Here is a 6,864-nt window from a genome sequence, read left to right on the forward strand (position 1 = left end):
TAATAAGATATGTAAGAGATGATCTGACATATATCTCTGACATTTGGTCAATATTCTTCTTTCAAATGTATTTTTATTTATTTATTTCATTTTATTTTTAATTTAATTTAATTTATTTTTATTTTTAATTCAATTTTTATTTTATAATTTTATTTGTTAATAGTCTTTTAATAATTTTATAATTTTAATATATAATATAATTTAATAATTTTATTTGTTATAGTCTTTTTGGATTTTCATCATCGATGGTAATTACGATAATTTCTCTGATGCAAATAGATTTCCTGATGATGAGCAAGAAATTTGAATATACGCAAAAGAGCGAAATCTTGGCTTATCCGAACAGGGAGTTAAAAATTTATAAATTGGTGCGCGTCAGAATAATTAGAGCCATCGCCGTATTTCTTTCCAGCAAGAAAGTAACTGGGGCGTAATTTTTCTCGTCCGACACAGTTCTCGGTAAAAAGATTTTATGAGTAAAGCAACGAGCGTCACTATATATAATCCATTTCTACGGGATCCACCGCGCGTCGGTGTCTCAAGTATAAGCCACGCATAGCAGATTTAAACCAGTCATCCGCTTCTTCGTTCGCGGCTGACTGGGTTTCCAAAACTGGGTCACATCTTTTTCATCGAGCACATAATTGACAATGAGCGTTTGCCTAGTTACACTTTCGAAAATAGGGCTTTGGGCCCGCTGATACCGTCATATCTTACACATAGGTTTTACACACCTCTCCGGTCTGCCATCTCATGGTTCGCGGGGCCCCTCTGCTTGTACCCGAATCCGGAACCTTGTTCGGATACACGAGTGGGACCCCACGCTCCTCGGAATGTCCTCATTTTTTCGGGGTCTCGAGGGCCGCGTGACTTCCTCAACATAACACAGCCAGATGTCCGTCCCGCTCGTGTTTTACAGCGAGCATGGCTTACTTGCCCCCTTTCGAAGTTCATACTGTTTTGTCATCGTGTCATCGCGATGGTGGTCATCCAGAAAGGAAAAATATTTTATTTTTATATTACTTTTTATAACAAACACACAAATCCACAATCTGATAATCGAGTCTTACACAATTGAAGAATTTGAAATAATTTATGGGATATATTTTTTTGAAATTATTTTTTTTTATTTTTCATTTTCTTTATAATATAATATATAATTTTTTAGAATATATGTGAATTATTTACATTTAAATAATCTCATATTCAACTTGAGAAGAAATTAAATAAAATTATATCGGAAATCTAAGAATTCCTTTCTCAAGAATGCAAATGAGTAATGAATTTTTATTCTTTATTTAATGTCAAGCGGGAAATTTATTATTAGAAAAAAATTCTATAATAATTCTATATTAAAATTCCATATTAAGTGCAAAAGAGTCTTTAAAGTTAGATGTTAAAAAGTTACGTAAAAAAATTGGTCGACTTTTACTTAAAAATATATATAGTATAACGTTATTTTTTTCACGGTAATAAATATCCTTCATGTATCTCTCTGAGAGAACAAATTCAAATGACGAATATAAGGATAATGCGTACTTAAAAAAAAATTGTCTTTTTTATTATTTTAAAAATATATTTTGTTTGACTCTTCTGTGTTTTATTTTATTAGAACTTGAAAAGAAAGAGAAAGAGTCGGAAACCATTAATTTAGGACATCAATTTATTAAGGAGAGGGGAAAGAGAGAGAAAGGGAGGAAGGGAGGGAGGGAGGGAGGGAGGAAGGGAGAGAAAGAGATTGCAAAAAAAGCTAAATCTTTTATATACTTTAATCCTTAAGATATATAGCTTATATATTTTTTATTGCCTTATATCCTTTTTATTGCGACAGTATCTAACGGTTTTGGCTTTATCATCATTATTTAAATTTATTTTAGAAAGTTGCTATATTTGTATCTCATTTTGATCTTTCATCTATATTTTTAAGATATGTATCGTTATAAAATTGAGTGTTCTACTTAAAAAAAATTAAATACTTAATTATTATTTTTGAAGTGCATTATAGAAGATGCGTAACGTAATTATACTTTCAACTATACACACTTCTTAAATTGCTCTTGTACGACTTATTACGCGGCAGACCGTTCACCGGCCCCGTCTCGGGGTGATAAACAATTACGAAACATATTGTTAAAAAAGGCAGCAATGCGCGCATATTTATGTAACGACTGGCCAGCTAGCGCTGCTCAGGTGTGGCTATAAGTCTGTAACGGCAATTCCAATAAGTTTCTTTTAAGTATAAGTTACATCTTTGTAAATATAACGGCTGCGTTTCGCATATATATATGTGTAACTCAACTTCTTCATCACATCTCATCTTCTCAATCTTTTCAAGTACGAAAAATACAACGGAGTAAAAGTTTTCACTCGGAAAGCGAGCGAGATTCTTCCATGAATATGGAAAAGTAAGAAATATAATGAAAAAATCAAATTTAAGTAAAAAAATATATTATAGAAAAATAAAATCTTTCATATTCTTCATCTTTTCATATTTTGTATTTTATTTTTACATTTTATATTTTATTTTTCTATTATATATATATATATTTTCTTCAATCTCTTCAATTCATTTCATATTGAGTTCAAATTTAATTCATTTCATGATTGAATTCGAATATTTAAAAAAAAATATTCATGGCTAAAAAGTTTCACTCGTTGCTCCACTGGACGACTTGATAGTGATCGTGTGTAAACTTACACATACGCGCTATGTTTGCGTATTTGTATGCGTATGTATGGCTTCTTCGTCGGAGAATGGCCACAGACAAGTCCTTGACAAGGCCGCATTCAGGATATTTTTCCGGCACTATTCAGCTACTTTTTCCAATTTATGGATAATTGTTGATGTCAGATTTTAATGATCATTATACCGCAAAAAAATGTAAGATAATAATATATCATGTGTATGTGTACTGCATTGTATAAATTATTTAAGAATTTTTTAAATATTTTTCAAAAAATTTTGTTAGAATTTTCAAGCACTCTCAAAAATCAATCAGCATATCTCACCATGCATCCATAAATACATCTCTTTCTCTCTCTCTTTCTCAGACAAATTTTGCTTAAAAGAAATTTATTTTAAAAAAATAAAGTGTTTAAAAGAATTTTTAATGCCTTTTTATTTTATTACAGGGCGTTAATAATATCAAGGAATTATGAAAGAACTATTTCATAATAAATAAAATTCTGAAATCTATATACATTTTTAACTTCGATATGTATATACTTACAACAACTTATATACTTACAACAACATTTGCTTGTTGCTTTTTTATTTTAATCATTATTTTTTGTTTTTAAACAGAAAAAATTTTATTAAAACTCATGTAAAACTATAAATTTTGTAAAATCTGGCAAAAAGTAATAACGAAAATTTCATAAAGTGAAACATAAGATTTTAACGTTTTATTTTAATCCGAGGCATATATATATATATATATATATATATATATATATATATATACCTCCTTATTTTAAAATTTAAAACTATTTAAACTATCAGAACTATAAAAGACAAAATCAGAATTCTTAATTATTTATGAGTTGAGAGAAATAATGTACTCATATCACTTTATATACATATTTAATACAGATTATTCGTATCATAATGTAAATATATTGCATTGAATTTGCCTTAATGCCGCGTAAGACTAAAGGAATTTGGGAGTGGGAAGTGATAGGCTTTATTCCACCATCATATTATACACATATTCTCTCTTCTGTCAGTGCCATTAAATGTAAAGAGCGATAATTTTTTTCTATGTACGAGGGAAAGTTAGATATTATTTGAATGACAAAGAATATATTTATAAAAAATTATTTATAAATTGTTAATTGAAAAAAGTAATCGAATAATGTTGGAAAACAACTGTGCGTAATTTTTTCAAAGATTTATTTATAATCGCTCTCCAGCGAAGAAATCTGCATGCATACATACATATTTGCTAGTGGAACTGAAGATAATAAATAAAATAGATTATATTATAAACCTTGGACCTTGGAACAATCCTTTAAACAGAGCCGCAAAATGTACAAGACCCCAGACTCAAGGAAATTATTCATCAATTGTAAATCTGTCATCTATTCAAAACACAACTAAGGGTTTATTGTGCTTTACAATTTTTGAACTTTTGTATCAATTATTCTCGATATTTTACACGTTTATACAAAATTATGTGTATTGCAGAGCAGTATTGTGTAAAAATCTATAAAAAGACGTATTGAATAAATATATTATGGAATTTGCATAATATATTCATTATATAATTTTTTACAATTTATTAACATTGTTTCCAAAATATATTACATGTTAAAAAAATATTTGAACAATTATTTATAGATAATAAAATTCTAGATATTTATTTTTATTGTATAATTTTAATCGCAATTTTTACGTTTTTTTTATATAGAAAAGTAATCTTATGTTTTGTTATTTCAAGATTCCTTCGAACAATATACAATTAGTCAATATTTCAGATTTCATATGTACAAAATGTCCAGTTTGTAAAGATAAAAGCAAAAACTTTTCATTGGCCGTGAAGAGTCATGCTAATCTACAAACAAAGGGACTTGTTTTTGAAAGTCTTTTTTTATGATTCAAATATAGTTAATTAGTTAAAATTATTTGTTACAAGATCCTGATTTATATACATATATAATGTTATTAAGCGGATTTTTTTGCAAAACGGGCAAGAGAGATTCTACTTTTAGCCTTAAAATACATTATTAAAATAATTGACCTTTATCTTGAAATGAAATTTAGCATCCTATTCTAATCTTCACTTGTTTGCAGGATATAAATCTTTTAATATAAGCTTTAGAATAAACCTTATTTTATTTACAGAGCGCAGAAAGAATATGCTCACCCTTCTTTTATTCCAATTATAATATCTAGATTTAAACAATACATTAAAATTTATTATAAATTAACAGTATTTTCAAAATCATTAGCTTATTTTATTTTATAAAATTTATTTTCTTTTAAGATTTAAAACATATAGATTACAGCAAAAATAGTTTGTTATCCAGATAAAATTAAACTACAAAAATATATATGTTATTTTAATGCACCAAAAAATTAAAAGAAGTTGTTTTAATTACATGTTTTTCGCACTTGGAAATGCGTTAAATAAATATAGTTTCCAGCAGGATATATCTTTTGACTGAAAGATATATCTTAATACTTTAGTATCTTTCTAGTATTCTTAATACGTTTTTTTTCATTTTAAAGCCGAAAGGTTCAGAAAGGCACAACAATATTTTCGGTATCTTAATGGAGACAAAAATGATCCCAAGCAACCCCGCATTCTTTGTATCAGTTGAAAAGGATCTCTACAGCATGCTATAGCACTAATTTGACGCGTATGTCAAATCTTGCTATTGTTGGGTACTACTGAAATAACCATAAAAGAATCATTCACAATATTGAGCTTCATTTAAATATTTAGCACTTAAAGAACAGATTGCTGTCGCGCGCAAACATTCATGGGTGGTCTTTGTTACTGTTATTCCCTTTTTGTAGTGAAAAGATTTTTTAATTTCATATAATATGCTATGGATATCATATGTATGTATTTCTTTGCGAAATCTTTAAATTTTTTATTTATTTCTTCAATAATTCTATAATTTTTATAATTGTAGACAATGCCAGAATTTTTCAAAAATTTTAAAATTTCGAATATCCAATCTTTCAAATAAATACAAATTCAGATATTCTAAATGTATGAGCATATATTTTTCTCTACATTTTAATACATATTATATTACATATTTTTCTAATTTTAAACATTTGACAAAAGAGGAAACTCTTTCCCTATTATTTAAATTTGATCGCTTATGTATATACATGTCAAATCATTACAGTTAATAATTGATTTTATTAGTTTAGTTCTATTTTACTTTATTAAGCAAAGAAAAAAGTATTTAAAAAAATATTAAATAAAATAAATATTGAAGAATTAAAAATATAAAGCTTGTTTTCTTTATATTATTCTTTATATTTGTCATCACACACATACACACACATAAATTGTACAGCATAAATTGTTCTAATAGCTTTTCTAAGTATAAAAATAATAATAGATTAGATTAATAATTTACTGAACCCACTATATGTGTTTACTCCTTAAATAATTGTTAATAATTAACTTTAAACAATTATATTTTACTTCTATATAAAATGAATATGATCGCGAAATAGAAACAACTACAATCACCATCGCGATAATGAATTGCTTTATTATTTTGATTTATTTAATTATGTTTTCAAGTTTTCTGCATAAGATGCAGTATTTTGCACATATATAGCGAAAAATCTAATCGTAAAAAACTGATGAGTAAAGTTCATTTAATATAAATAAATAAATTATTAAATAAACTATTAAAAAAATTATTAAAGTATAGTGTAATCGCTCAAGATTGCAATATTTTTTAAGTGATACAATGTAAATCATTTAATTTTGAAATTCTTTCCTGTGTATATTCAATAATTCCTGCTCAATAATACTTTAACGCTCCTCTGAGAAATTTTTGAAAGGTAAAGTAAAATAATAATTATGAACTTCTCTGTCCCTTATTAGTCTATCAGAAAAGATAATATATATTGACGTAGTTATGTATATCATCTTTTCTGATAGAATAGTTGATATTCTTTATTGACATAGTTTGTGATAAGAGACAATACATGTATTTTTCTTTCAGTAAATAATTTATGTCTTGCCGATTCTAATACATGATTTCATTTATATTTTAACTGAAATATATTTTAATCATAAATCAATCTTTTCACCATCTTATGTCCCCCTTCGAACCAAACAACTTTTGTTAAAACGTTTTTCCATATCTTTCATATTTTTTGAAATATTT

The sequence above is a fragment of the Camponotus floridanus genome, unplaced genomic scaffold (assembly GCF_003227725.1).
Source record: "Camponotus floridanus strain SB8 unplaced genomic scaffold, Cflo_v7.5 scaffold14, whole genome shotgun sequence".
Classification (NCBI taxonomy): domain Eukaryota; kingdom Metazoa; phylum Arthropoda; class Insecta; order Hymenoptera; family Formicidae; genus Camponotus; species Camponotus floridanus.